General features: G+C 43.3%; 1 protein-coding gene across 4 annotated transcripts in view; it reads left to right on the top strand.

The window, feature by feature from the left end:
* Positions 1-26039, top strand: part of RIN2 (Ras and Rab interactor 2) — a 217550-nt gene that overhangs the window by 34207 nt on the left and 157304 nt on the right. Inside the window, exons 1-2 of one of the 4 annotated variants that reach the window (XM_044748554.2) lie at positions 4835-4969; positions 11842-11967. The exons of 2 other annotated variants lie outside the window; for them this stretch is intronic. The gene's annotated coding sequence lies outside the window, so the exon portion shown is untranslated. Of the gene's footprint in view, positions 1-4834; positions 4970-11841; positions 11968-12045; positions 12068-26039 lie in introns of those variants that run through there. One more of the 4 variants, XM_070485512.1, reaches the window with a different exon arrangement.

Here is a 26039-nt window from a genome sequence, read left to right as displayed (position 1 = left end):
TAGTTGCAGAGCTTTAAATACCTATTGCTTTTACAAAAGCGGGTGATAGGGCAGACTGTTGGAGAGGTGTGTGCTTTGTCCGTGACTGCATCCTCAAGGCTTTGTGATGAAGCCCAAGGCCGAGGAGCTCCCACACTGGCTGTGTGAGAGCAGACATGCCCGGCGGTCTAGGCCATAATAAAGAGGAGTGACCTCTGATGGAGGGCTGGAGCCAGAAAGTATCATAGCATAGTGGCTCTATTGTGGACTCAGATGGCTTGGGTTTGGATCCTGGCTCCCCAACGTGCTGGTGGTGTGACCATGGGCACGTAAACTCATCTCACCGTGCCTTAGTTGCCTGATCTGTTACAAGGGTCGTCACAAGGATTGAGTGGAATAATACGTGTGAATGACTCAATACAATGTCAAGAATGTAGTGAGCGCTCAGCGCTCTCAGGAATTTAAGCGCCAGATCCAGACACCCAGAGCTCGTGAAAGGGATAAAACACAGGAACTAAGAACCTGCGTGACTCAGGTGTATGGTTATGGGCTAGCACGTTACTGCCCCATGCAGAAGACAGGACAGTTCTAGACCTGCTTAATCTGTCCTAGGTGATGGCCTTTCCCAAACAGAGGGAACAGTGTGAAGTGCTATGCTCCCTTGCTGAAATTTCCAAGGAAGTTAGCAAGGTTCCATTGTAGAATTTAACATTTAAGTTAAAAATAGCAGCCTTAATCTGATACATGATGTGTACAACCGTGTTTAATGGCAATATACTGAGTGCTTTTACTTTGAGGTAAGGAACACGATGGGGATGCCCTGTCACCCTTATTCACTCCCACCTCATGTCACCTGTCACCCCACCACTTGTATTCCACATTGTACTGGCCATGTTACCAGGGCACTAAGGCAAGTAAAAGAAATAAAAGTTATTAAAATTAGAATTAGGACAGTCGTTATTCAGAGATTAATGTACTAGCAACAAACAATTAGAAAATTAAATAAAAACCTACAGTTTATGTACCAGCAAATACCTAGGAATAAATTTAACAACAGATGTACAAGAACACCACACTGAAAGCTACAAAACATTGAGAGAAATTAAGAAAGACCTAAATAAATAGAAGGATATACCATGTTCATGGATTGGAATACTCAATATTTTAAAGATGTCACTTCTCCCCCAAACAACCTATAAATTCCTTGAAATTCCAATTAAAGTCCAAGTGGGTTTTTTTTTCCTGTATAAATTGACAAGTTGAGTACAAAATTTAGATGGAAATGAAAAGTAATTATAATATCCAAGGTGATATTTAAGAATAACAGTAGATCTGGAGGTTTTACGTCACTAGTTTTAAGACTTGCCTTAAAGCTAAATAATTGAGAATGTGGCATCAAAACATAGATAGACAAATAAATCAATGGAACAGAATGAGAGTCTAGGGACAGACATATAGATATGCAGTCACTTGACTTACAAGAAAAGCTGTACTGCAATTAAACGGGGAGGGGAGAGTCTTTTCCACAGACCCTGCTAGGTCAGTTGTATATTCATAAAGAAAACGTGAAGCTTGATCCCCATGCCACACACAAACATGATTTCAAGATAGATCATAGACTTAAATGTTAAAACCAAGACTAGCAACATTCTAGAAGAAAATATAAGAGAATATCTTTGTGAACTTGGATTAGGAAAAGCTTTTTTAAAACAACTGATAAACAAAGAAAAGATTGATAAACTATACTTCATTGAGATTAAGAACATTTGTTCATCAAAAAATGCCCTTAAAAGAGTAAAAATGCAATGCCATAGACGCATCCACCCAAGGACTCACATCCAGGAGTATGTGCCTATATATATCAGACAACCTAGTTTAAGGATGGGCAAAAGACTTGAGCAGACAGTTTAAAAAGGAGAATATCAAAATGACCAATAGATACATGAAAAAATGATGTTCAACCAGAGATAGTCTCATCTGAACCAACTGATGTTCCCACCAGAGAAATGCAAATTAACAGCACAATAATATATCGTTACACATCCACCAAAAAAGCTAAAATTAAAATAACCAACAACATAAAGAGTTAGTGAAGATGTGGAAGACTTGTACATTGCTGGAGGGAATATATAATGGTACAAGATATTTGAAAAACTGTTTGGCTGTATTTACTAAAGCTGAGTATACACCTACCCTATGACACAGAGATTATACTGTGAAGTATACTCAACAGAAATGAGTGCTTGCCTGCACATGTACAAGACTGTTTATAACGGCTTTATTTGCAATAGCCAAAAACTGGAAACTTCTGTTATTTACATAGTGATGAAAAGGAATGATCTGTTGACACACACAACAATGTGGATGACTCTCACGTATATAATATTGACTTGAAATCAGACACAAAAGAGTATATATTGTATGGTTCCATTTATCTGTGTTTAAAAACAGGCAAATCCAATCTATATGACACAAGTCAAAACAGGGATTATCCTGTGGAGGTACTGAATAGGAGAAAGACCTGAGGGAACCTTCTGGAGTGGTGTAAAAAATCATCAAGCTGTACCCTTAAAATCTGTGCACTTTATTGTATGTAAGCTATATCTCAATCAGATTTCCCTTCCTTTTGTTATGTGGCAGTCTTGATTTTCTTCTTATTCCTTTATGACTTCTTTATCTCCACTAGCTTCTTTTCTCTCATTTTGTACAGGATTCTCTCCACAGTTCACTTATTTTCTCTTGCTACATGCTGCATCTTGGGCATTTTACTTACTTGTGGCCTTACCTGCCACCTCTCTGTAGGTGATTCTTACCTTTATATCTATCGCTCCAATCTCCCTCTTCCCATGGGGTCATAGGACTGACAGGGACGGACAGGGACATCTAACTGTTGTCTACTCCTCCATCCTGTGCTTCAGTCTCCTCTATAGCATCTCCCAGGGTTGTTGTCCAGTCTGTGCTTTAATTTCTTTGATGATAAGGAAACCACCCCCATCCCAAAGTGCTAGCCAGAGAGTCCTTGCCTTGACTTGCAATTTGCCTTCCTCTAATTTCTATCCTTTGGCTCCAGGGTCTGCCTCTTATGTGTTACTGATCAAGTCTAATTTCTCTTTCACATGACAGAGGGAGCCTTCCCTGCCTTTTCTTTTCTCCAAGTAAAGCATTCAAGGCTCCTTCAAGCATTTCTCCCAAACCATGGTCACATATTTCTGTCCACTTCTGGACAGGCTCTAGTTTTATCATGTTCCCATCAAAGTATGGCACCCAGAATTAGACAGAAGACTTCAAGGTGATCTAGCTTCTGTAGACCACCAGCTCCCTCGTTGTAGATGTGTTGTTTTGTGGATATATACTTCTCCACTTGTCCCTGTTAGTACTTCAACTGCCTATTGGCTTTCTCAATCCAGATCTCCCCAGAACCTCAGACTCAGCTAGCCAAAAATGAAATAATCGTCCACCGGCTCACACCAGCAGCTCCTCTAGCCTTCATAAGACCAGCAGATCGCTTGCCTACCTCCCACACAGACAACTTCACCCTAGCCTTATTAGTCACGAGGGCAACTGTTAAACCACTCTTCTTCATTCTCTACTTGTGAATGTGGGTTTTGGGGGGAGGGACTTTTTATCCTGATGCTAATTATCCATTTATTCCTGTTAATTTTTTGACTAGTGTTGGACTTTTCAACTTAGACTCAATTTACCTAAAAATTTAATAATTACCTACCCGCCCGCACCAGCTCCTCCTCCCCGACTTCCTTATCCACTCAGTGGCCATATTGGATGCTTCCTTCTCCTCTCTACCACGATAGAGTGTCGTCTCCCTCCAAAATGGCTCTTTGTCTGGCACCTTCTTTCCTAGTTCAAGTCCACATTTCCCTAGTTTAGATCTTCATTATCTGCCTTCGGTGGTCCTTCCACCTCCAGCACCTCACCCCTAGACAGATTTCAGCGGCTCCCGTAGGTTTATGTTGTAAAATGGAAGCCCTCCCCTTAGTCCAAGGTCTTTCCTGGCCTACTGTTCAACTCTAATCCCCAGTCCCCCCAGGGCCAGCCAGGATTCTAGTGTTTCTACCTTGGCACATCTGCATTTGGCCAAGCGGTTCTGTCTAAGCTATACCTTTCCCATGCTCCCCCAGTTGAAGCTGCACCCATCTGCTGCATCCCTTTCTGATGCCCACATCTAACATTAGGACCACGTTTGTGTCCATAGAGTGTCCAGTTTAGGCCTTGAACAAAATCCAGCAATGTTTGTTAAAATGATTAAACAAGTGAATGCATTGCCTCTACCTCTTTATTTTTTTTAAGATCAGCACCTGAGCTCACAATCTGTTGCCAATCTTTTTCTTCTCCCCAAAGCCCCTAAGTACATAGTTGTATTTTCTAGTTGTGAGTGCCTCTGGTTGTGGTATGTGGGACACCCCCTCAGCATGGCCTGATGAGCAGTGCCATGTCCGCGCCCAGGATCCAAACCAGCGAAACCCTGGGCTGTTGAAGCAGAGTGCACAAACTTAACCACTCGGCCACCAGGCTGGACCCTGAGTTGCCCCTTTTCTTTAATTGGCAAAATAGAATTCGAAATGATTGCAAAGTTACCATGGATATATGTGTATTCCTAGAAATACTGGTCATGTCTGAAGATCCAAAGAGGTTTCCAAAATAGTGACAACGGTGACTTTTGAGAAAATGGCTCAAAAATGATCTTGTGGATATTATTGCATTTAATCTTACATATTTAAGCAAAGGTCAAGGAATCCGCTGTGAAGGTATAGTGCTAAGATGTAGAGTGTTTAAGGTCCACAAAATTCTTAGCTTGTTTTTGACAGAAAAATGCTGGAGTAAAAGATGACCCACCAGGAGAGGAGGTGCACCCCTCCCCCCGATATCATTACACCGAAGTGAGAAAAACTTCATACAGTCACAGCAGCGTGGCTTCTGAGGGAAAAACTGAGAGCACTGGTTGAGGAAAGTTGACCAGGAAGCCCATTTTAAGGTAATCTAAAGTAATCTAAACTTTCTCTGTTACACAAAAGTCTTTGAAAAGGAGTAAAGAAATATAACAAATTTAAATTCTTGTTTTTCACAGGTGCTATAATTTCTATTACCAAAGAGTAAATTATTCCTCCGAGTAAGTGTTCCCAGAACTAGTAGCCAGACATATTTTATTGGGAGTGTTATTCTTCTCATGCAAACTTAGCATTTGGAATGACATATCAGTACAACTGGAGATCCTTATTCTGCTTTTATTGTGCCCATTTCAGGCAATAAATAAATAAGGGATGAAGAGTCTTCTAAATTTACCAGAAATGGTCATGTCCTGGAATTACCCATAATTCATATCTTAATTCCTTCCGTATTTCCTTCCCTCCCTCCCTCCCTGATCAGTTTCCTTGCAGGCTATTTTCTATGGTTGGGGTAGGTGGGGGGCGGGATCCCCTCTGGGGACAAGGCCGGAGCAGTGGACAGGGTCAAATTTACAGTTTTGAAAGACAGAGAAACTATTCTTTGCAGGTAGAGGAACTGGCCTGGGAGGTCTTTGGAGGAGAGGCTTACCCGCAGGGAAGGAGACTTCCAGCTGCCCTCCTTTGCTCTGCTTTTGAGGTTCCACCAGTCAGCAGTGGTCAGCCACATCAGTGTCCCCAGTTCCCATTCCAACAGCAAAAATCTGCATTTGTGAAAAGTGGTGCGAGGAGGAGATTCAAGTATATAACTTGCTTTACATTAATCAAATACTGACTGAGGTCTCAAATCATTTTCTGTGAAGATTTAAACAAGAGCAGAATTTATCCTGATCTTCAGAGAGAATCATGTGGATCAGACAAAATCAAAATACAGTAGTGATAATACAATGCAATAATACATGCTGTGAAACAGATGTATAAACTAAGATGTATTTACTGAGCGCAGTGAGTGTTCCAAGGAGTGAGGGATACACGTGGTTGGGAACTCAGAGCAGACTTGGGGAGCAGTGGAAAGAACCAGCATAGGGGTTAAAGGTGGGGACTGTGGTGACTGATGAACCAAACATCAATCTGGGCTTTGCCACTGGCCAGCTCACAGTGCTAAGCAGGTCCCTTCACTTCCCCCTGCTATAAAGTGAGACTCTAATGCTACCCACTTCATAAGGCGGTGTGATGGCTTAAGGGAGCCCCACGACAAGTACTTAGCATAGTGCCTGACATGTAATCAATTCTTAAATGCCAGAAATTGCCTCTGATATCTTGAGATGGATCTTAAAGGAAGGATGGGATTATAGCAGGAGGTGGCAGCAGAGGGTAAGGTATTTTAGGCTGAGCAACCATTCTGTGTGTGTGTGTGTGTGTGTGTGTGTGTGTTCAGAATATAGCAAATACTCCAGCCAAGGGGTAGGGGATATCCATGTGGTGGTACTGACCAACAGGGCTATTAGGGCTGTTCCATAGAGAAATGTTATCTGATAGAAACATAATGTGAGCCACACATGTCATTTAAAATTATCTAGTAGTTACATTAAAAAATGTTAAAAGAAATGAGTAAAATTAATTTTAATAATATATTTTATTTAATTCAATATATCAAAATGTTTCAACATGTGATCAATGTAAACAATTGTCAATGAGGTATTTTACTTTTTTTTATACTAAGTCTTCAAAACCCTCTGTGTTTTCTACTGCCAGCACATCTCAGTTGGGACTCCCCACATTTCAGGTGCTCAGTAGCCACAGAGGGCTAGTGGCTGTTGTACTGGACAGCCCAGCCCTGGCGGGCCTCACTCTGACCATAGTAGCACAGTGTTCTTTGTAGCTGTTCCTTGCTGTCTTCTCCCCTTGAGAGGCGGGTGGCAATGCCTTTTCTTAATACGACTAATTTAAAGAAAATTTAAAAAAAGAAAGGAAGAATCGAGGGAGACCAGTGCTGCAGGCCACCATCTTTCACAGCTGGCCTAGCCCTGAGACGTGGGCTAACAAAAGCTCTTTGCTCAAAGAATTTTGGGAGATACTGGGACGTACTTTAGCCCTTCTAGATCACGTTCACATAGAGGCTCTGGAAACCTTGCGACAAAGAAGCCCATTTTACTCCTTGTAACTCCACAGTCCTCAATTTGTTAGGATTATGGAACAGTGTTTTCTCTTGACACAACTAACACTGGTAACATTGGTTGGCAGCCTGTTCTCTTCAACCTGCTTTTACCTTGAGGGTTTTCGTTTTTAAGTATTTTATACAGGCTTTAGAGCTTCCGATGACAATAGCGACTCTGGGTATTTCCCACAGTGCATTGCACCTAATAGATGCTTAATCAATATTTGTTTAATTAATGAATACTTGTGATCAAGACAACCCCTCCCCCATAAATTTAGCTTTCCTCCGTAGAGAAATCAAATTAAACCTTAAGATAACTTACAATTGTCAAGGTTAGAAACACTTTAGTATTCCCTAGAGAAATTCTAGTTTGCTGGGAAACCAATATAAGTTTGAAATGAATTTGCATTTCTCTTAGGAAAACAACCATGTTACGCTTCAATAACCAACTGAAAACAGATGCCCTTTGCTGAGGAGATGCTTCTTGTGTCCGCACACTACGAGACCAGCACAGCCAGCCCGGGAAGGCTTCCCGGGTCCTTGCAGCTGGTCCCCTGCCTCAGGGGCGCCTCAGTCCACCCACTTCTCTCCTTAATATACAGCTGTATTCTTCTCATATTTGCAGGGGTTTTAAGTCTCCGTATGTAAGATTTTACAATATATGTCATGTTTGTCCACTGTACGCTCAGTGTAATATCTGTTCTTTAGGTTTATTTGGGTTTGGCTAGTTGCTGTATTTTTCAAAGTCAAAACCCCTTAGGAATTTTACTAATAGCATTTTGCCTGGTGAGTTTTTTCCCTCGGGTGCTCAAAAAACCTTGTCTTAAACACTAGAGATGCTCCTGCAGCAGCATTAGTCAAAGCTGGACGTTGGCAGCAACATTTAATTCCCTGTATTTTGCCCATGTGGAGAGAACACCAGATGCCTAAAACTGTAGTCGAATGTGAGAAGCTAGTTCACTGTTGATATACTGCTGGTGACAGCAAACCCCCTGCTCTGTAGGGCCGGATAGGTTTATCAGCCTCCCCGGTGTAGTGTTTCGCTAAATCCAAATTGGAAGTATGTGCCAGAGTGCTCAAACTCGGTCAACAAGGGTTAATGCAGATGCCTACTTTGTGCTCCTACTGTGTGAGCCGCCATGCTGGGTGGGCTAAGGAAAAATGAAGACCAATATCCCCTGAGCAGCACACACTGAAACAACATAATTAAGCTCTGCGAGCTCTGAAGTTTTTAATCGTTTAAGTGTTTTTCAAGTAGATGAAATGCTGCAGGATAACAGAGATATGAGATCACGGTCAGTGGGCGAAGTGTGACACACACAGGCAGATGCGCATACTAGAGGGAGTGGACGCTGAAGTTTGACCTTTTCTGTTTTGTAAAAAGAAAGATTTGGGGTATAGCAAAGATTTTCAAAATGGACATCTGTAAGTGTGGACTTATTTTCAGGGGTTTACCTATCCCCTTTGGGAATTTTTGAAATCTGTTTTCATATCAAGGATAATATTTAGTTATTCCTTGAACTGTATTCTCGGTCTTCTAAGGCAGTGTTTTTAAAACTGTAGGTCATGACCCACTGGTGGATTGTTACCCATTAATGGGTGAAGTTGAGCACATCCAACGTTGTTTTAAAGAAAAGTGATTGGAATGGAAAACATCAGAATGTATGGCTGGTAGTAAGAGTGAAGCATTGGTTCATAAAATGTTTGCTTCTGTTTTTTTTTTTTTTTTTAAAAAGAGTTTATTTTTTTCCTTTTTCTCCCCAAAGCCCCCCGGTACATAGTTGTATATTCTGCGTTGTGGGTCCTTCTAGTTGTGGCATGTGGGACACTGCCTCAGCGTAGCTTGATGAGCAGTGCCATGTCCATGCCCAGGATTCGAACCAACGAAACACTGGGCCGCCTGCAGCGGAGCACACGAACTTAAGCACTCGGCCACGGGGCCAACCCCTGCTTCTGTTTTATATGTGTGTGTATGCGTGAGGGTCATGATGTCAAATGTATTTATTACTGTGGGCAGAAGTCAAAAGAATTTGAAAGCCATTAATCGCTAGATCACGCGTTCTCAACCTTTGCACCATGTTGGAATCACCCAACGGGCTTTGAAAATAGGGCTGTGTGGGTCCTACCCCCAGAAATTCTGCTGTAACTGCTTTGGAGTTTTGGGCATGGGATTTGCTTAAAATTTCTCAGGTCTATCGCTTCTTGGCCTTTTGGCTAAGATCAAGTGTAAAATTTCTCAGGTCTGGGGTTGGCCCTGTGGTGTAGTGGTCAAGTTCTCATGCTCCGCTTTGGCAGCCTGGGATTCACCAGTTTGGATCCTGGGTGTGGACCTACACATCGCTTATCAAGCTATGCTGTGGTGGGCATCCCACATATAAAGTAGAGGAAGATGGGCATGGATGTTAGTTCAGGGCCAATCTTCCTCAGCAAAAAGAGGAGAATTGGTGGTAGATCTTAGCTCAGGGCTAATTTTCCTCAAAAAAAAAAAAAAAATTCTCAGGTGTGCAGCCAGGGGTGAGGACCCCTGAAGAGTTGAGCCTTGCAGCCAAATTCTGTCAGGTAATTTCAGTGCTTGCCTTTGGTTTGTGTTTATCTAATTTGCCTTGGGACAACGTCGTTCCGCAAATTGGAATTGTTGCACGATATCAGGAAGGAGCAGAGGGGCCTTAGGTCTTTGCCCCAAGTGAAGACCAAGTGCAGTCTAGTGGGAGAATGAACAAAAGCTTCGAAGTAGTTCAGACAGAGGAGTGTGGAGGGAGAATTCAGAGAGCGGAACAGAGTTTGGGATCATTTGACTTGTGTGAGCAGTTCCACCTGGTATTCCGCCCAGTGAGTGAATGTCCCAGAGTCGGCATGATCTGGGACACTGGCATCTGCTGTGTCCCCAGGGGCGTCTCAGCCTGTGGGCACCTCTCACTACCGTGAGCCTCTCCCCACAGCAGGTTACCCTCAAGGGTAGTTCTTGATTTATTCTCTCCGTTAGCCCTTCCCCTCACGGAAGACGCAGCTCCACTCTAGGCCTGTGACAGGCAGCTACTTAGTTTCAGCACATCGTCCGTTGCATTGAACTAATCTTGTCACTCCTGATTGTATTGTTTACATTCTTCTTCTTACATAATTTGTAATTTTCTTGGTTCTGTAATTGTACAAGATTGTGAGAATAAGGTATTTATACCTAGTTATTTTGTGTGTCCATACTTATTTAATGTTATAATATAGGCAGTGGAATGGAGGAACCGCTTGAATTTTTGTCCCCTGAGAGGCTAGCCTTCCTGTGCTCACGGGCTCCCTCTGTCCTGCGTGACGGTGCGGCTCATCCTGCATGCGGTGGGCTGGTAAATTAATGCCAACTTCTTAGCTGTCTAATAGCAAAGATCAGAATACATTGTGAGCGATGTAAATGGAGCTTAAGGTTTATTGGAATTATTTTTCAGTAGTGCTATCTATGTGAAGTAGGAGTTCAGAGGAAAATCTGGATTAAGAAGGAATGTGGGATTTAAAGTGTTACCCCAAAAAAGGTGATGATGATGACAATGACTGTGTTGCTGATGGTGGCAGTTAACATTTATTGAGCATTTACTAAGTAACCCACAATGGGCCAATGCTTTCCATGGCTTATTTTACTTGATCCTTAGAGCAGCCTTCTGCGGTTGGTGCTGTTACAATCATCCCACTTAGGAACCCAGGTTAAGTAAGTTGCCTGAGAGTCTCAGCTGGGATTCAAGACCAAATGTGTTGCCTCCGGGCCTGAGAGCTGAATCTTCACAAGCACGTGGAGTGGGGCAGGGAGGATATTCCCGGCCAGAAACGCGAATCTAGGGAATGAAGGAAGGGATGTGTGTGTCATCTGCCAGGGAGCATCCCAGAGGAGGTGCTGGCAAGGAAGTCAGAGTCCAGTTATACAGCCTGATGGAGAAGTTGAGACTGTGAAATGTTAATGAAAGAGTTAAAAAAAGATGAGATCATCTTCTTATCCTGATGTAGGGAGTTTCATAAGATATCATGAGAATAGAACAAGCAAGCTGCAGAATGACACACAGTGACCATAGAAAAGAAACAGGCACATACAGCTGTGTGTGTGTGTGTGAGAGAGAGAGAGAAAGAGAGAGAGAGAGAGAGAGGGAAAGGGAGAGGGAGAGAGAGGGAGATTGAATGTTTGAATGCCCAGGAGTGGTCTGGAAAGATATCATCCCAAATTATAACAGCGCCCACCTCTGCCTAGGGGGCAGGCTACAGGTATTAGTGCTGATAGTCAAAGGGAACTCGAGCTTTGATCTAATATTTACATTTTGTTTTCTGTTTGAAAGCAAGATGACTGCACTCATGTACTTAAATAATTTTGAAAAGGTTAAGGTGTTGATACAGAAAGAAAATGAGATGGGGTAATTTTGGAATTTCATATTCAGGTGAGTCTCATCTCCAAGTCCTAGACTGGAAGAGTGCAGGACTCTAAATTTGTAGGAGCTGGTGTGATGCAAGGTGTAAAGGAACAAACAAATTGTCAGTTAATTGACAGAGGATACAGTATTGTTGCTGATTAGTTCCTTTTTTTAAGTAGAGTTTTAGAAATCTGAGCATTGGCATAGGGATTTGGAGAACATTCGGGTAAAGAAAGTCCCTTCTCTTCAGTTACCTGGCCCAGAGGTGGGAATGAGGGTCAGAATAGGAGGGGAAAGCCATTCACTGTACCCTCATCTGTCAGGGTACCCTCCCAGAGCTGGGTGAGGAGCAAGTCCTCTGTGTGGTTGTTCATGGTATTTTTAAAATGCGTACAAAACTCTAAACGGCCGATTCTGTGTGTTGTAGATGGACACAAGAGATCTGGATTTCTGAACTTCTACTGGAAAAAATAAAATGTGCAAGCCCTTCAGACTGCTGGGGAGGTTGGGGCTGAACTGAAGTGGGAGATGAGAAGAGATGCTGGCGTGAAGGGTACGTGACGAGATTATAAAACCTGATGCGTGGCAACCCTGGGCTGCTTTTCATTTCCCAGTTCTTCAGTGTAGTCGAGGATATCGTGTGCTCCAGCTTGGTATGTTGGTGTGGATGTGACTGCTGTCTGACAGAGGGTCCGGGAGGATGCCTACTTGTTTCCAGGTAGCTGAGGGAGTCAGTTTATGATGCATTGGCAGCAGGAGCAAACCAGGAGCAGGATAGCTCAGGAGCCCCGAGAGCCTAAAATATAACCATTTGCGTGTATGGAGCGCTGACTGCCCCCCAGGCGTGGCTCTAAGCACTTTAACGCATTATTTCGTTTAATTCTCACAGCAACGCCATGAGATGGGCATGGCTGGTGCCCTCATCTTAGACATAAGGGGTATCAGGGGCACAAAGAACCTGGTTAGTTACTGAGGAGGACACTGGCTGTTTCTGGGGCCCCATCCCAACATCCCTCTTTCTCCCTTTCTCGGACATTTTGCACAATCTTTCTTCCTGACCCCACTTTCCATCGATTTTTGTTTCGTGAAATCATAGATCTCCACATTGAAAGGGAATTAGCATCAAAAGGATGTCAGTATAGGTCACTGTGGCAGACCATATTTTCCCAAAATGGCCACAGCAGTGTTGCTGCTCTTCCAGAACCTTGCCACGCCCCCATCCAGCAGGGAAATCAGATTTCCCTCCCTGTGAATTTGGATGGGACTTGGTCACTGCCTTGACAGAGAGACTGTGGCAGAAGTGACACTGAGTGACTTCAAAATTCAGATTGGCAAAGGTGGTGTGGCTTCCAGACAGTTCTCTCACTCTCTTGGGACTCTTGCCTTTGAGACCAGCCGCCATGTTGTGAGGAAGCCCAGGCCCCGTAGAAAGGCCGTGTGTAGGTGTTCCAGCCAACAGCCCCACCTCAGGCCCCCTGACATGTGAGGGGGATTTGGGATGGCTCCAGCCTCCAGCCTCGGAGCTGCCCAGACTGAGGCCGAGTGGAGCAGGAACAACACAGTGGTTCCCTGATGAACCGTTCCCGCAGAGCCCTGTGTCCACAGCAGATTTAGGAGCAAAATAAACATTGTCGTTGTTTTGGGCTGTCTCATGTAAACCCCTGCAATGCCGTTTAAGGTCGATGCCATTATACTCATTTACAAGTAAGAAAATGGAGGCTGAGTGAGATGAAATAACTCACCCGGGCCTGCACTGTGAGCAGGGCTTTGAACCCAGGGCTACCTGATGCCAAGCCTGCGGGATCACCCTGCCCCAAATGGCCCATTCCTTCCGGACTGAGAGCTGAGGGCTTTGCTGCTCTCAGAGAAAGCAGCCCCTTTGGATGAGGACGAGAGGGTGCAGCTTTGGAGAACTCGCTTGATGTAGTCTGTCCTGACTCTCATTTCCTTAATTTGAACTCTAGATAGTGCTGCCGGTCCTGCAACCGACAAGCAGCTCCGTGGGCAAGCCGCCTGCCTCCCCTCCGTGAGCTTGGATTCCGTGGGATCTGCTCACGTTACACCGGGTGCTTGTTCACATCATGTAATAGTCATCTTTGTAATCAAATGGTTCTCTGTCGTCAGTGTTTCTATTTCTTGTTTGACTTCAGCCTCCATGAGGCCAGGGGTCAGTCTGTGTGTTGTATTCCTCGTTTCTTCTAGCACAGACTCTGACCTGTAGTAGACAATGAATGCAAGTTAAATAAATACTGAAGAGCATTAAATGGGAATTTTCTTGAGAATGACGGTGATAGGATAAGGAAGTGAAAAATTCCAGGTATAAATACTCGTCTTATCTCAGTGTGAAAGTTTTGTCTTTTGAGGTCAGAACTATTTTTTTCACTTCCTCTGTCTTTCCTGTTAGATAAGACATCTTTCTGTTTGACTTTTATAAATAAATAACTTGAGTAATTCCCAGCCGTAAACAAACAATAACAGGAAGTGGCAGGCTCTGAAACAGTGTTTCGTTAGGGCGTTCTCCAAGTGGAAAATACTTTCAGACATGCAACATTGGAGAGCTGACTTTGTTGTGAATGTTGAAATATGACATGTGACTTCTGCCTTCATTCTGATCACCCTTTGCTCCTAGGAATGGTGGCACTTGGGTCTTTTACCTTGTGTTTAGTTACCTACGTGCATGTCACTGCAGCCACTTGAGAACCGTGAACTTATCTCTACATCATCCAGGATGTCCTATCCTTGACTTTGTGCTTAGTAGGTGTCGGGTTCCAGTAATAATGGAGGTAGCAACAGGACCAGAATAGGAGGACTTTTTTTTTTTTCAAGAAAGATAAATAAATGCACGTAAAATGTTAGGCAAGTTTAATTTTTTTTTAATTAAGGTTATGAAAGTTAACAACCTTGTGAAATTACAGTTGTACATTATTATTAGTCATGTTGTAGGTACACCACTTCACACCTAGTGCCCTCCCCCAACCCCCCTTTCCCCTGGCAACCACCAATAAGTTCTCTTTGTCCATATGGTAACTACCACCTATGAGTGGAGTCATACAGAGTTCGTCTTTCTCTGTCTGGCTTATTTCACTCAACATAATACCCTCAAGGTCTATCCATGTTGTTGTGAATGGGACGACTTTGTCCTTTTTTATGGCTGAGTAGTATTCCATTGTATATATATACCACATCTTCTTTATCCAATCATCAGTTGCTGGGCACTTAGGTTGGTTCCATGACTTGGCTATTGTGAATAATGCTGCGATGAACATAGGGGTGCATGGAACTTTTGGAATTGCTGATTTCAGGTTCTTAGGATAGATACCTATCTATCCTAAGTAGTGGGACGGCTGGGTCATAAGGTATTTCTGTTCTTAACTTTTTGAGGAATCTCCATACTGTTTTCCATAGTGGCTGCACCAGTTTGCATTCCCACCAACAGTGTATGAGGGTTCCCTTTTCTCTACAGCCTCTCCAACATTTGTCACACTTGGTTTTGGATATTTTTGCCATTCTAACAGGTGTAAGGTGGTATCTTAGTGTAGTTTTGATTTGCATTCCTCTGATGATTAGTGATGATGAGCATCTTTTCATGTGTCTATTGGCCATCCGTATATCTTCTTTGGAGAAATGTCTGTTCCTGTCCCCTGCCCATTTTGTAATTGGGTTGTTTGATTTTTTATTGTTGAGTTGTGTGAGTTCTTTGTATATTATGGAGGTTAACCCTTTGTCGGATAAATAACCTGTGAATATTTTTTCCCAATTAGTGGGCTGTTTTTTGTTTCAATCCTGTTTTCCCTTGCCTTGAAGAAGCTCTTTAGTCTTATGAAGTCCCATTTGTTTATTCTTTCTATTGTTTCCCTCATGTGAGGGGTTATGGTGTCCGAAAAGATTCTTTTGAAGCGGATGTCAAAGAGTGTACTGCCGATATTCTCTTCTAGAAGACTTATTGTTTCATGCCCAATCTTTAGGTCTTTGATCCATTTTGAGTTTATTTTAGTAAATGGTGAAAAAGAATGGTTGATTTTCATTCTTTTACATGTGGCTGTCCAGTTTTCCCAGCACCATTTATTGAAGAGACTTTCTTTCCTCCATTGTAGGCCCTCAGCTCCTTTGTCGAAGATTAACTGTCCATAGATGTGTGGTTTTATTTCTGGGCTTTCAATTCTGTTCCATTGATCTGTGCATCTGTTTTTGTACCAGTACCATGCTGTTTTGATTACTGTAGCTTTGTAGTATGTTTTGAAGTCAGGGATTGTGATGCCTCCAGCTTTGTTCTTCTTTCTCAGGATTGCTTTAGAAATTTGGGGTCTTTTGTTGCCCCATATGAATTTTAGGATTCTTTGTTCAATTTCTGTAAAGAATGACATGGGAATTCTGATTGGGATAGTGTTGAATCTGTAGATTGCTTTAGGTATTATGGACATTTTAACTATGTTTATTCTTCCAATTCATGTGCATGGAATGTCTTTCCATCTCTTTACGTCGTCGTTGATTTCTTTCAAGAAGGTCTTGTAGTTTTCATTGTATAGATCTTTCACTTCCTTGGTTAAATTTATCCCAAGGTATTTTATTCTTTTTGTTGCGATCGTGAATGGGATTGAGTTCTTGAGATCTTTTTCTGTTAGTTCATTGTTAGTGTATAGAAATGCTACTGATTTATGGATGTTGATTTTATACCCTGCAACTTTGCTGTAGTTGTTGATTCTAATAGTTTTTCTATGGATTCTTTGGGGTTTTCTATATATAAGATCATGTCATCTGCAAACAGTGAGAGTTTTACTTCTTCGTTGCCTATTTGGATTCCTTTCATTTCTTTTTCCTGCCGAATTGCTCTGGCCAAAACCTCCAGTACTATGTTGAATAAGAGTGGTGAAAGTGGGCACCCTTGTCTTGTTCCTGTTCTGAGAGGGATGGGTTTCAGTTTTTGTCTGTTGAGTATGATTTTGGCTGTAGGTTTGTCATATATGGCCTTTATTATGTTGAGTTACTTTCCTTCTATACCTATTTTATTGAGGGTTTTTATCATAAATGGATGTTGGATCTTGTCAAATGCTTTCTCTGCATCTATTGAGATGATCATGTGGTTTTTGTTTCTCGTTTTGTTAATGTAGTGAATCACGTTGATTGACTTGCGGATGTTGAACCATCCCTGTGTCCCTGGTATAAATCCCACTTGATCATGGTGTATAATCTTTTTGATGTATTGCTGTATTCGGTTTGCCAAAATTTTGTTGAGGATTTTTGCGTCTATGTTCATCAGTGATATCGGCCTATAGTTTTCCTTCTTTGTGTTGTCCTTGTCAGGTTTGGGGATCAGGGTGATGTTAGCTTCATAGAATGTATTAGGGAGTGCTCCATCTTCCTCTGTTTTCTGGAATAGTTTGAGAAGGATAGGTATTAAATCTTCTTTGAATGTTTGGTAGAATTCTCCAGAGAAGCCATCTGGCCCTGGACTCTTATTTTTGGGGAGGTTTTTGACTACTGTTTCTATTTCTTTACTTGTGATTGGCCTATTCAGATTCTCTAATTCTTTCTGATTCAGTTTGGGTAGGTTGTATGAGTCTAGGAATTTATCCATTTCTTCTAGGTTGTTCAATTTGTTGGCATATAGTTTTTCATAGTATTCTCTTATGATCTTTTCTATTTCTTCAGTATCTGTTGTGATTTCTCCTCTCTCGTTTCTAATTTTATTTATTTGAGACTTCTCTCTTTTTTTTCAGTGAGTCTGGCTAAGGGTTTGTCGATTTTGTTAATTTTTTTGAAGAACCAACTCTTTGTTTCATTGATCCTTTCTACTGTCTTTTTTGTTTCAATATCATTTATTTCTGCTCTAATTTTTATTATTTCCCTCCTTCTACTGACTTTGGGCTTTGTTTGTTCTTCTTTTTCTAATTCCGTTAGGTGTCGTTTGAGGTTGTTTATGTAAGATTTTTCTTGCTTATTGAGGTGAGCCTGTATTGCAATGAATTTCCCTCTTAGGACTGCCTTTGCTGCATCCCAAATCATTTGGTACGGTGTGTTTTCATTTTCATTTGTCTCCAGATAATGTTTGATTTCTTCTTTAATTTCTTCAATAATCCATTGTTTGTTCAGTAGCATGTTGTTTAGTCTCCACATTTTTGGCCCTTTCCCAGCTTTATTCTTGTAGTTGATTTCTAGTTTCATAGCATTATGATCAGAAAAGATGCTTGATATTATTTCAACCCTCTTGAACTTATTGATGCTTGCTTTGTTTCCCAAGATATGGTCTATCCTTGAGAATGTTCCATGCGCACTTGAGAAGAATGTGTAACCTGCTGTTTTTGGATGAAGTGTCCTATATGTATCTATTAGGTCCATCTGATCTAATTTTTCATTTAATTCTATAATTTCCTTGTTGATTTTCTGTCTGGATGATCTGTCCATTGGTGTTAATGGGGTGTTGAGGTCCCCTACTATTATTGTATTGCTGTTGATGTCTCCTTTTAGTTTTGTTAATAGTTTCTTTACGAATTTTGGTGCTCCTGTGTTAGGTGCGTATGTATTTATAAGTGTTACGTCATCTTGGTGGAGCGTCCCTTTTATCATTATGTACTACCTCTCTTTGTCTTTCTTTATCTGTTTTGCTTTGAAGTCTACTTTGTCTGATATAAGTATGGCAACACCTGCTTTCTTTTGTTCATTATTAGCTTGGAGTATTGTCTTCCATCCCTTCACTTTGAATCTGTGTTTGTCTTTGGGGCTGAGGTGTGTTTCCTGGAGGCAGCATATTGTTGGATCTTGTTCTTTGATCCATCCTGCCACTCTGTGCCTTTTGATTGGAGAGTTCAATCCATTCACGTTTAGAGTGATTATTGAAAGGTGGGGGCCTACTGTTGCCATTTTATCACTTGTTTTCAGGTTCTTTTGCATTTTGTTTTGATGGAGAGCTGTTACTTTGTGTTATTGTCCTTCTGCTTATCTCCTTTGTTCTGGATTTTGTAACCCCTTTCCTTTTTTTGATTTTTCAGGAATGAGGTTCTTCCTGAGCATTTCACGAAGAGGAGGTTTTGTGGTGATGAACTCCCTTAACTTTTGTTTATCTGGGAAAGTTTTTATTTCTCCATCATATTTGAAGGATATTTTCTCTGGGTAGAGTATGCTTGGCTGCAGGTTTTTGTCCTTCAGAGTTTTGAATATTTCATTCCAATCTCTTCTAGCCTGAAAGGTCTCTCCTGAGAAATCTGCTAATAGCCTTATGGGGTTTCCTTTGTAAGTTATTTTCTTCTGCCTGGCTACCCTTAGTATTTTCTCTTTGTCATTGACTTTTGCTAGTTTCACTATTATATGCCTTGGGGTTGGTCTTGTTGCGTTAATAAAGTTTGGAGATCTATTGGCTTCTGTCACATGAAGTTCCATCCCTCTTCCCAAGTTTGGAAAGTTCTCAGCTATTATTTCTTTGAACAGGCCTTCTGCCCCCTTCTCCTTCTCTTCTCCCTCTGGTATACGTATAATCCTTATGTTGCATCTCCTAATTGAGTTGGATAATTCTCGGAGAGTTTCTTCATTTCCTTTTAGTCTTAGTTCTCTCCTCCTCTGTCTGCAGCATTTCTATATTCCTATCCTCCAAATTGCTAATTCTGTCCTCCATATTATTGACCCTACTATTCAGAGACTCCAGATTTTTCTTAATCTCCTCCATTGTGTTCTTCATCTCCAGTATTTCTAATTGGTTCTTCTCTATAGTGTCACGCTCTTTTGTGACATAGCTCCTGAACTCATTGAGTTGTCTATCTGAATTCTCTTTTAACTCGTTGAGTTTTTTAATAATGGCAGTTTTGAAATCATTGTCATTTAAGTTATAGATTTCATTGTCTTTGGGATTGTTTTCTGGGTGCTTATCATTTTCGTTCTGTTGTGGAGATTTAATATATTTTTTCATACTGCTTGATGGCGTGGATTTGTGCCTCCGCATAGAGATAGAGTTTAGTCGCTGCTTCCACTTCTTGCAACTGGTGTGGAGCGGGGGGCAGCTGCTTAGACTGCACCAACCAGGAACCCTGTCAGCTGTTACTGAATGGACCTGGACCCCTCCTCGTAGTCACAGTGGTCCTGTGGGGTCCCTCGTCAGTTGTGGGGGCAATCGCAAGCGGGCCTCAGGCTGCTGGTGCCTACTGTTGCAGCCCACTGAGACGCGCTCCCTCCTTGTGGTCTGCAGTGGTGTTGTGGGCTTTCCCAGCAGCCAGGAGCAGGATCACCTATAATCACAGCTTTGTCCCTAACAGAGCCCACAAGATCACACTGGTCCACTATAGCTCCCAGCAGAGCTATGGGTATCTTCTGCAGTCTGTTGTTAGCTCACCTAGCTGTGCTACTTTTGCCCCAGGGCCTTCCCACCTTGCGATTGCCAGTCGGGACCTCTCCACTAGTGCTGTGCAGTGGCTTTCGCTGAGGCTGCTGTAGGAACCTGGAGTTCCCCCCTGGGCTACGTAGCCATTTCACTGGAGTCCACTCTGCCACACTCCACTCTCATGGGATCTCTGGGAGCCCCTTGCCTCGTCTGGGACACAGCCAGAGTCCGTGGGCCTGGCGGTGGCTTGTAAGCTGCTGCCTTGTGGGGAATTCTGCTCTAGGGAGCTTCCTGGTGTTCCGAATGCTGGGCGGGGCCTCCCTGCCAATGGCGAGCAGTGGCCCTCCCTGCTGGGGGGGTGCGGGACCCTGGAGCATCCCCCCGGCCCGCAGAGCCAGGTGTTGGAGCTCCACCCAGTCCCCAAGCACGTCTACGGGAAGTCCGGGTGCCCCGTGCACCGACCCATGCACTGGAGACCGGCAAGTTTAATTTTTAATTGTTTTTTTAGTGCTTAATCTATCAATTAGCTTTGTGCCTAACAAACCACCCCAAAACTTAGTAGCTTAAAACAATAGCCATTTATTTAGTTTGTGGTTCTGCAGGTTGACAGTTTGGGCTGGGCTCAGCTGGTCCAGCTGGGTTAGCTGGGCTGATTTGTGAGTCTTCAATCAACTGCCAGGTTGGCTGGGTGCTGACTGGTGGAGGATGACCTCAATGAAGACAGTTCACCGCTACCTTACATGTCTCTCATCCTCCGGCAGGTTAGTCAAGGCTCCAGGAGAGTGAAAATGATGGCTTCTTGAGGCTAGCACTTGAGAATGACACAGTGCCACTTCTGCTACATTCCATTGGCCAAAGCAAGTCACAGCCCAGTCCAAATTCAAGAGATGAGAAGTAGCTCTTGATGGGAGGAGCTGCAGAGCCACCTTACAAAAGGTGGGCATAGCTCCCCTCCGGCAGCCCAGGGTTTGCAGGTTCAGATCCTGGGTGCGGACCTAGCACTGCTTGTCAAGCCACACTGTGGCGGCATCCCACATGAAATAGAGGAGGACTGGCACAGATGTTAGTTCAGCAACAATCTTGCTCAAGCAAAAAGAGGAGGATTGGCAAGAGATGTTAGCTCAGGGCCAATCTTCCTTACAGAAAAACCCCAAAAAACCAAGGGTGAGCATATAGGGAGGGTGAAGAACTGTGGCCATCTTTGCAACCCACAACACCAAGTGGAGTGCAAATATTGTCCTGAGGGAATTAACAACATTACAATGGAGAGGGTGGCAAGGAAACTATTTGCATGGTTTATAACTGATGAGAAAATTCAACTGGGTTGAGAAGAGAGGCTAGTAGGGAGAGGCTGAGATGGACACGGAAGAGAAGAGCCACAGGCCATTTCCCGCATCCTCTGTCCGCCTGAGTGTGTAACGCTGGGGGCGAGATGGTGGCAGAGTACAGAGGGATCGGTTGATAAGAAAGAGAGAGTTTCTCTTCCTTTGCTGTTCTTTCTTCTCCCATTGTCGCCTGGGCATGCCAGGCCATGAGGGTGGGGCGGGTGGATCAGAGGGTGAGCAGCCACTTCGCGTCTAACAGGTGGAAAGAGACCTGCGCTGAGCCCGACAGACCTGGAGTCGCTTCAGTTCTGCTTCCTGCCGCTGAAGCATCAAGTCCCACACGGTTTGGCTGATGGATTTTGTTTGCTGGAACAGTCGGGGGCCAGCAAGGAGAGAGAGGAAGGGTCAAATGGTCTGTCTCCTATATCCCTTTTTTCCCATGGATTTTCAGGAAGGCTTCAACTTAGGAACACTCGGCCTCCTGACACTACAGCCGTTCGTTGTCCCATTTCATCATCATGATAGCCCTAAAAGGGTGGGATCATTACTGTCCTCGCTTGACAGATGAGGGCACTGAGTGCTGAGAGGGTCGGTAACTCAGCCAAGGTCTCATAGTTGTGCAGTGGCGAAGGCAGGTGTGAAGCCAGGCTGTGTGATTCCACAGTGTGTGCGCTGTACACTCCTATGCCAGTGTGGCCTGCGGGCTGGACAGAAGTGGCTGTCCAACAGGTGTAGTCTGAGCAAATGACTGCAGTTTGGATGGAGGTCTGAGCAGTGTGTTACGGAAAGGCGGGGCCGGTGGATGACATCACTGGAAAATTCATCAGCAAACAGTAAGAAGCAACTACCTTTGGGAAGGTCCCCGCCTTCCCCTGGGTGGTCGGGGATGGGGAATTTTAATCCCAAGTGGATGATCCATCTCTTTCTCCCCTAGAGGCTGGGTTTGAGCCCTCTTTTTTACTGTACCCCAAGGAGTGCTCTGGTGCTGTCTAGAGAGAGCATAGTCCTCTGCCCACCAGACTGAAGTCCTCCGGCCACTGCTGAGCCTGTTTGAAATAATTCCTCACTCAGGGCGTTTCCTTTAGAAATACCTCCCATGCCTGAGCCACGTGCACCAAGGAGCACAACCCCGCCAGCATATCCCACTGGAGGCCCTTCTTTGATCTTCTCTGGTTCTCAGCCTCCTCCTCCCTCCATGCAACAGAATTTCCCTAACTAAATATAACCAGTGGAGGATGCTTCATCTTCCCTGTGTTCTCCCTGCTCTCTGTTTAGTTAGAGGCTGGTGCTGCCATCAGCTGGCTGAGAATTTAAAGCGGTTTTGTGAAGATGGAATTTATTCCTATTCTCTTCATTTTCTTTTTTTACTCCTTATTTTCCTCTGTCCTAGCCCTTTCTTTGCAATATTAGCAGATTCAGCTTAGTAATAAGGATAAGCAGGTCTTGTTTGAAAATAAGTAGCATTTATTGAAAGCTTACTGAGTCAGGTCCTGTTGTAGATACGTTACATGTCCTTTCCTCACAGTAGCCCTGAGAGGTAGTAGGCTCTGTTTTTGTCCTCATTTTACAGCTAAGAAAGCTGAGGCACAGAGAGGGGAAGTCATCTGTGTGCCATGGTGTCTGCACATTCAAGAGCTCAATGGATGTTAGTTATTATTTGTAGAAATGAGCTGTGTCTTGGTCTGGGTCAAGAATTAGGGTTCAAGTATTTATATGGGTGGTGATGCCCGGAAGCACAGTGAGGGAGTCAGGATGGGATAGGAAAAGGGGAGAGGCCATACAGGGTGTGACCACGAGCAGGTGACCACTGTGGGCAATCCCACTGGGGATCTGTGACAGACTGCATAGGATGCATTTGAATTATCCCACCAAGGGATGCAGAAGCCAGAGTATTCTTGGAGAAGTGATGGGGACCTTTTCAAAGCAATTGTGAACTTCATAATTATATCCTGAATGTTTCTACCCATTTGTCCAGGGAAGAAAAGAGGGAAAGCCTGTTATACATTACTCCCCTTGGCTTCCTGTACCTCCCCTTTTTTCTCTGCATTAGCTCTTACTGGGCAATACATCATCCCCAAACTCCGAGGGAAAAGTAATAATAAACATTTATTTAGCTCATGCAACTAAAGGTCACTGGGGTTTGGCTGATCTGGGTTGGGCTCAGCTGGGCAGCTCTGCTGATCTTGATGGGCTAACTCACAGGCGGGGTGGCTGATCCAGGTGGGCTCCGCTGTGTGACTCTGCTTCCGGCATAGGGCCAGGTAGGCTTGGCTTCTTGCCGGGGTCTAGTTCAGGCCTGTCACACCTCAGTACGTTCTAAGTCCAGGGTGGTAGCAACCCCAGGGAGGCTCTTCTCATGACCATGACAGAAGCACGTGGAAACCAAGAGGCCTCTTAACTGACACTGCTGTGCTCTTGTATTGACTAAGGCAAGTCACATGGCCAAACCCAAGTCAAGAGGCAGAGAGGTCTAGTCTGCCTTAACTGGGGACGTTTCCACCACTGGCCTTGGTTTGGGAACAATAAGACGATTCTACCTAGCTTCCTCTGCCTCCTGCCACACTGGACAAATATAATGTGAAATTTAAAAGCCTTTACCAGTACCAGTTTTAGTTATCGCTTTGCGCAAAATCCCAAATCTTTAGTGATATTCTAATTTGTTATTAATGGGAGATGAAACAGTTTTTAAGAACTGCACCCCTTCAAGTTCCAGAAATCTCTTTGTTACCTCAGACCTCAGTGGGGATTGTTGGCTTGTCTGGTCGCATGGCTCTGTTTGTCGTGGACTCAGGAAGGGTCTGGAGTTGTTGAGCTTGCTCCTCCCACAGTGACAACTTGTTACCACCTCGGCAGCCTCCTGAAATGGTCAGACTTGCCGTCCACACGTGCCTGTTGCTCAGGCTCCTCAGAATGAAATAAGAGCAGCAAAGGGAATGAATAAATTGCCAATTATATTGATGTGTATGTTTTCCTACGTTTTAAGAGAAGGCTTTGAATTCTGTAAAAATGTCATTTCTTTGCTTCTCTCGGTACCTTGGCGCACTTGTCTGGCATGACTACAGTTTAACTGGAAGGAGAAGAGGCAAAGCTTTTATGTTGCGTGGAATTTGTAGCCATAAATTTACAGGGCTTTTTCCAAGTTAGCATGGAAAAGACTTGCCGTTTGATGCTTTTGGTGTGTTATAACTCATAAAGCATATGCTACGGGTGGATTGACTGTTGTGTTCTTGGCCCTGTAAAGAAGGTCTGCGGAAGAAACCTAAGCCTCGAACGATTAAACGTCTTTCCAAGCACTCATAAGTTATTTATACTGTGTCCCTGTGTTGGCCAAGCAAGCAAGCAAGCAAATGAACACAGACCTTGATGCTAATGTCTTAACTAGGGCACCTTATTTGGCCCAACAGAGCATCTAATTAATCTTTTAATGAAATCAGATTCCTTATTAATACTGTTAAAATGCTTGTGGACTTCGTGGCTTGATTCTTTCTTTATGTTTAAATACACAAGGATTGAGGAGAAAGTACCAGATGTGTGAGCCAATTAATAAGTGTCACTTCTTGGTGGGAAGGATGGTGGGGGAGCGGAGAAATGAGATAGGGAAGGGAAAGAGTTGTGTTAATGAGCAGATTACCACTGTAGGCAGCTGGGGCTCAGTCCTTCTGGGGAGCTCTGGGATACGGTGTCGACCTCACTGCACAGTTGCTTCACCCAAGAAGTGAGGACCCTGGGGTATTACCCACCAACTCCCATCCATCTTTGGTGAGGACCGTTCCAAGGGGCAGCAACTCCCTGGTCTTCTGGTCCACCCATGAGTGAATCAGGTATGCTACTGTCATTAGAGTCTTCAGAAGGAGAGCCATGGGTACTTGCAGTGGGAAACCCTTAACGTGTGTGGGGATGGTGGGTGCCGTGGGGACATGGGTGAAGCACCATTAGCATCTGCTCCAGGGGGCTCCAGGGATTTTAAGGAATAGAAGGAGAGAATTTGTAGCTTTTAAATCTGAGCACAGCAGAAGCCCTTCGAGCTCTTTGGACTGAATGGGGAAAGGAGAGTATTCTTTTGCAAGGCTATTTAATTTATTTAAATTTTGGCACAGCCGTATAATCAAACATATGATCACTAAAAAGAGAGGAAGAGCTACTGTGCTGACATGAAACTCTTCAAGTTATAGTTTTGTGGAAAAAAAGCATGGTACAGAACGATACTTAGAATATGCCCCCATTTATAAAAACTGTTTTGTTGAGATATGATTTACACGTCATAAAATTCAACCATTTTAAGCGTACAAGTATAAGTGTTTAGGTAAATTTATACAGTTTTCTAGAAATTTCATGTAAATGGAATCATGCAATATGAAGCTTTGGTGTCTGACTTCTTTCACTCAGCATGATGTTATTAAAGTCATCCGTGTGGTAGCATATGTCACTAGTGTGTTCCCTTTCACTGTGGCATAGTATTTCATTGCATGGATATGTCATTTTTTGTTTATCCATTCTACAGTTGATAGACATTTGCATTGTTTTTAGTTTTCTCATTGTGAATAATGCTGCTGTGAACATCCACATACAGTCTTTACATGGACATATTTTCATTTCTCTTGGGTAGGTGCTTATGAGCGAAATTTCTGAGTCGTATAGTAAGTGTATGTTTAGTCTTTAAGAAACTGCCAAACTATTTTCCAAAGAGGCTGGACCGTTTTACCGTGTTTCCACCAACAACAGATGAGGGCTCTAGTTTTTCCATATCTTCAACAACAGTTAGTATTGTCAGTCTTTCTTATGTTCATCATTCTGATAGAAGTGCAGTGGCATCCTATTGTGGGGTTAGCATTTCCCTAATGACTAATGATGTTGAGCATCTTTTCATGTATTTGCCATTCGTATATCTTCTTTGGTGAAGTATCTGTTCAAGCCTTTTCTCATTTTTGTGTTGGGTTGTTTATCTTCTTATTGATTACTAAGGGGTCTGGACCATTGTAATTGTTTCTGTAAGTT

The sequence above is a fragment of the Equus asinus genome, chromosome 15 (assembly GCF_041296235.1).
Source record: "Equus asinus isolate D_3611 breed Donkey chromosome 15, EquAss-T2T_v2, whole genome shotgun sequence".
Taxonomy (NCBI): domain Eukaryota; kingdom Metazoa; phylum Chordata; class Mammalia; order Perissodactyla; family Equidae; genus Equus; species Equus asinus.
The sequence above is the reverse complement of the archived record's forward strand: the minus strand, read 5'-3'. Positions and strand labels throughout refer to the sequence as shown.